We start from the raw sequence: 6,075 nt of genomic DNA on the forward strand, positions 1-6,075 counted from the left end.
TTCTGTTCCATTGGTCTATATGTCTGTTTTGGTACCAGTACCATGCTGTTTTGGTTACTGTAGCCTTGTAGTATAGTTTGAAGTCAGGTAGCATGATGCCTCCAACTTTGTTCATTGGGTTCAGGATTGTCTTGGCAATGCGGGCTCTTTTTTGGTTCCATATGAACATTAAAGTAGTCTTTTGCAACTCTCATCAGCCCAGTTTAATATTACCTATTTATTATAATGTAATGCTGCTCACACAACTGAGAAAACACTGTTGCTTTACTCCCTCCAGCTCTGTAGCAGCCACGCACAAATCATAGAACTATAAACATATGCTAATTACACAACCTATGTAGGCAATCAATATTAAGAAAAATTTTTACTGCCCAATATTTCTGTGGTTGAAAATGTAGAGTCTAATTTTGATCTGCAGTAACATCTAGGTTAATGTTGATTCAGAAGGAAAACGTTTGTTGTTGCCATGAGAAGAGGCATTGAAACGCTGAATCACCACCACAAATGTTACCACTATTAATATAAGGAGATACATAGGAAGATCGAATTAGACCATCTCGGACCACCAGGTTTACAATTCCACCTGCAGATACATGCAAGAAGTATTGTCACAATACTTATGTCACGTTATTCCATTGAGGTCATCACCAACTAAGCTTATAATTAATTGTGTGGTCAATTTGGTCAATGTCACCAGCGTAGCATACTAACAAAAACAAGGGTTGTAAACTCAAATGCCTATAAGGCAGAATGTAAGATGGTAGGAAGCAAAGTCTATAGAGAGCTATATAATAGAGGCTGCAGATTCATGGCAGATTCTAAAGCAAAGCAGTCCCCAACATTTTTGGCACCAGGGACCGGCTTTGTGGAAGACAATTTTTCCACAGGCGGCAAGGGATGGGGCACAGGATGGTAATGGTCTTGGGATGAAACTGTTCCACCACAAATCATCAGGAATTAGATTCTCATAAGGAATATGCAACCTGGATTCCTCGTGTGTGCAATTCACAACAGGGTTCATGCTCCTGTAAGAATCTAATGATGCTGCTGATCTGACAGGAGGCAGAGCTCAGGCAGCAATGCAAGCAATGGGGAGCGGCCAGAAATACAGACGAAGCTTCAATTGTTACCCACCATTCACTTCCTGCTCTGTGGCCCAGTTCCTAACATGCCACAGACCAGTACATGTCCATGGCCCAGGGGTCAGGGACCCCTGCTGTGGCACATTGCTTAATAGAGGACTGTAGCAGCCATGTGCCCTGACCTTTCCTTTTTTTTTTTTTGAGATGCCAGAAACCCAGATTTTTTTTTTTTTTTTTAAGACAAGATCTGGCTCTGTTGCCCAGGTTGGAGTGTAGGAGGGTGATCTCAGCTCACTGTAGCCTCAACCTCCCAGGCTCAAGCAGTCCTCTCACTTCAGCCTCCCACATTGCTGGGATTACAGGCGCACTTCACTACACCCAGCTAATTTTTTTGTATTATTTGTAGACATGGGTTTTCGCCACGTTGCCCAGGCTAGTCTGGAATTCCTGAGCTCAAGCTGTCTGCCCATCTCAGCTTCCCAAAGTGCTAGGATTGCAGGAGTGCACCACCACACCTGGCCTGAAACCCAGATTTTATTTATTTATTTATTCATTTTTTGAGATGGAGTCTTGCTCTATTGCCTAAGCTTGAGTGCAGTGGCGTGATCTTGGCTCACTGCAACCTCCACCTCCCTGGTTCAAGCGATTCTCCTGCCTCAGCCTTCCAAAGTGCTGGGATTACAGGCATGCAACACCACACCCAGCCTGAAACCCAGATTTTTAATATGAAATCAAAGTCTTCAAACCTTGTAGGTGTCATAAAAAGCACGCTGAGGACCACTTGTTTGCAACTGCCAATCTAAAATATCATAGACTTTATATCACTTTAACCATGAAAAAAAGGTATGTGAGGCAGAAAATGGAAGCAACCATGCCTAATTTATTGTTGAATACTTTTTCCGTATACCAAGAGCTTCCTTTGCACTAGCATCTGAAACTATATTCAGAATGACATTGGTTTTCATAAAAGTGTTGATCGTCACACCTCTTTATAGTCTTGCACCTAGCAGAGCGGAGTGAAACACTTTAAATAGCACTTGTTCCTTGAGTATATATGGAAAAAAGTGAAATATTGATAAGTGTTCAGCTAATATGAGCAGCATCTCAGGAGTCTCCAATTCTTGAATTACCAGGGAGTATTTTTACCATTTTCCCCCAGTGAAAGGCCTATTTTGAGAGACTTACCCTCCAAAATGAATGTATTAAGTCACGTTACTTTTTTTTTTTTTTTTTGAGACAGGGCCTTGCTCTGTTGCCCAGGCTGGAGTGCAGTGGCATGATAGTTACAGGAAAGGGGTCCCAATCCAGACCCCAAGAGAGGGTTCTTGGATCTTGTGCAAGAAAGAATTCAGGGTGATGCCACAGTGTGAAGTGAAAGCAAGTTTATTAAGAAAGTAAAGGAGGAGGGGCACGGTGGCTCACACCTGTAATCCCAGCACTTTCGGAGGCCGAGACAGGTGGATCACGAGGTCAGGAGATCAAGACCATCCTGGTTAACATGGTGAAACCTCGTGTCTACTAAAAATACAAAAAAATTAGCCAAGTGTGGTGGCGGGCGCCTGTAGTCCCACCTACTCTGGAGGCTGAGGCAGGAGAATGGGATGAACCCGGGAGGCGAAGCTTGCAGTAAGCCGAGATCACGCCACTGCACTCCAGCCTGGGTGACAGAGGGTGACCCCAATCCAAAAAAAAAAAAGAGAAAGTAAAGGAATAAAAGAATGGCTTCCCCATAGAGCAACCGTGAGGGCTGCTGGTTGCCCATTTTTGTGGTTATTTCTTGATGATATGCTAAACAAGGGGTGGATTTTTCATGCCTCCTCTTTTTAGACCATATAGGGTAACTTCCTGATGTTGCCATGGCATTTGTAAACTGTCATGGTGCTTGTAGGAGTGTAGCAGGGAGGATGATGGGAGGTCACTCTTGTCACTATTTTGGTTTTGGTGGGTTTTGGCCAGCTCCTTCACTGCAACCTGTTTCATCAGCAAGGTCTTTACGACTGGTATTTTGTGCTGACCTTCTATGTCATCCTGTGACTTAGAATGCCTTAACCATCAGGGAATGCAGCCCAGTAGTTTCAGCCTCATTTTTCCCAGCTCCTATTTAAGATGGAGTTGCTCTGGTTCACACACCTCTGACATGATCACTGCTCACTGCGGCCTCCACCTCCTGGGTTCAAGAGATCCTCCTGCCTCACCCTCCCAAGGTGCTGGGACTACAGTTGTGTGCCACCACGCTTAGCTAATTTTTGTATTTTTTGTAGAGACGGTGTTTTTCCATGTTGCCCAGGCTGGTCTCAAACTCCTGGGCTCAAGCAATCCTTCTGTCTCAGCCTCCCAAAGTACTGGGATTACAGGCATGTCCCACCATGCCCAGACTAATACTTACTTTTAATCAGACTAAGATAGGGTTACTACTTGAGTTGCTATGGCTCCAGCTGAAAGAAAGCCTGTGCAGTCATATCATGCGTAAACATTTGCTTTATGCTAAAAATATGGTGGACCTGGCATTACAGCTATTACAAATCTCCTAAGGTGTCTCAGGTAGTGTATTAGTTACTTTTCATACTGCTATGAAGAAATACTCAAAACTGGGTAATTTATAAAGAAAAAGAGGTTTAATGTACTCACAGTTCCACAAGGCTGGGGAGGCCTCAGAATCATGGTGGAAGGCAAAGAAGGAGCAAAGGTATGTCTTACATGGCAGCAGGCAAGAGAGCACGTGCAGGGAAACTGCCCTTTATAAAACCATCAGATTTAGTGAGATGTATTCACTATCATGAGAACAGTATGGGAAAAACCTGCCCCCATGATTCGATTACCTCCTACCAGGTCCCTCCCACTACACATGGGGATTATGGGAACTACAATTCAAGATGAAATTTTGGTGGGGATGCAGCCAAACCATATCGGGTAGCAACAACCTAGGGTCAGTTTTGCAGGTGGTAAAGCTATTTACCAAGATAGTTGTAGGTAAAGAAGGGCAGATTTATTAGAGAAATTATGAAAATATGTTGCAATGGGCAGCTCAGCAGAGAAGGGGCTACCTGCAAAGAGGCAAGGGCTGGAGGAAAGTTTTATAGGGTCCTGCTGAAGGGTGCTATGTGTGGAATGAGGTCATTGTGCCCGCAGGTTGTTTGTGATTAGCTGTCTCTAACAATTGTTCATACAATAATTGTTCATTATTTTTCTCAACTTGGGGCTCTCCCCAACCTGGGGACCCTTCCTTATTGTTGCTTACTTATCAGGACTCCACATAAGGGTGTGGAAACTTCATTCATTCATATCTTCAACACAAATTGTAGGTAGCCTGTTTTTTAAAACATTTATTCAACAAATATTTAGTCCACTATAACTTATTATCTTCTCTACTATTGTATGGACTTTTAACTATCTCTGACACTATTCACTATTCTTCCACATTCTCCATTATTTATACCTATGGTAAAATTTGCCAGTTTGACCATACAACTAATACTCACGGGGAATATATAGAGTCTAGAAGAAAATATACCAGTCCTTAAAGGCTGCCCTGCCAACAAAACCATAATGCAGGAACAAACATCACAAGTATGCCAAATAATCAATCCTACAATGTCCAAAATTTTACTTTAAAACTGGAATTTCCAGACTTCCTTTCTGCATTAACCAGTTTAACTAGACAGTAACGAAATATTCCTCCTACTGTATGCTGTGATAGTTTATTTATTTATTTATTTATTTATTTATTTATTTGAGACAGAGTTTCACTCTTGTTGCCCAGGCTGGAGTGCAGTGGCACGATCTCAGCTCACCACAACCTCCGCCTCCCAGGTTCAAGCGATTCTTCTGCCTCAGCCTCCCGAGTAGCTGGGATTACAGGCATGTACCACCATGCCTGGCTAATTTTGTATTTTTAGTAGAGACGGGGGGTTTCTCCATGTTGGTCAGGCTGGTCTAGAACTCCTGACTTCAGGTGATACCCCTGCCTCAGCCTCCCAGTGTGCTGGGATTACAGGTGTGAAGCCACCGCGCCCGGCTGCTGTGATAGTTGAGATGTAAACCAAAAATAAAATTCTAAGCCACCCAATCCGACTGAATGGACCCTTCCTGTTGACCAAGGACATTCCAAAGTAAACTGAAAAGACCAGCTTAGGCCATGATGGGAAGGGGAGGTGTGAACATGCCTCATTCTACCTTCCTCCCTCTGGAATCCAGACACAACTGACCAGCATTAACATTCAAACAGAGATCTTAAGCTGGGCACAGTGGCTCATGCCTGTAATCCCAGCACTTTGGGAGGCCAAGGTGGGATCACCTGAGGTCAGAAGTTCAAGACCAGCCTGGCCAGTATGGTGAAGCCATGTCTCTACTAAAAATACAAAATTAGCCGGACGTTGTGGTGCACGTCTGTCATCCCAGCAAGGCAGAAGAATCACTTGAACCCAGGAAGCAGAGGTTGCAGTGAGCCAGGATCATGCCATTGCACTCCAGCCTTGTCAACAGAGCGAGACTCCGCCTCATTAAAAAAAAAAAAAAAATTAGCCGGGCGTGGTGGCAGGCACATGTAGTCCCAGCTACTAGGGAGGCTGAGGCAGGAGAATGGTGTGAACCAGGGAGGCGGAGCTTGCAGTGAGCTGAGATTGTGCCACTGCACTCCAGCCTGGACAGAAATGCATTTCATAATGCATTTTAATTGCATTAGCAGTGATTTAATTTTTTTAGATGCTAAACCTTATGGGTGAAAGTGGATTAAATGTAGCTAAATGCAACATCAAAATCTTCAGGCACAAAAAACCCATTAACTTTTTCATACTCTCAGAAGATGAACCTAATTTCAAATGAAAGCTGCCTCCAGAATATATTGTTAAGCGTATTCTAGATATAATTCATTTTGGCAAACATACTGTAGAAATTCACATAACATTTTACTGTACTAAAAGTAAATTGCCCATGTAACAAAAAATATCTTTTCAGAGCTTCAAATGAATTTTAAAGGATGACTGACGGTCCTTGG

General features: G+C 43.3%; 1 protein-coding gene across 1 annotated transcript in view; it reads left to right on the forward strand.

Annotated features, from left to right (window-relative positions):
• LOC117976296 (serine/threonine-protein kinase SMG1) overlaps window positions 1–6,075 on the forward strand; it is a 44,897-nt gene that overhangs the window by 32,581 nt on the left and 6,241 nt on the right.

The sequence above is a fragment of the Pan paniscus genome, chromosome 18 (genome assembly GCF_029289425.2).
Source record: "Pan paniscus chromosome 18, NHGRI_mPanPan1-v2.0_pri, whole genome shotgun sequence".
NCBI classification, from domain to species: Eukaryota; Metazoa; Chordata; class Mammalia; order Primates; family Hominidae; genus Pan; species Pan paniscus.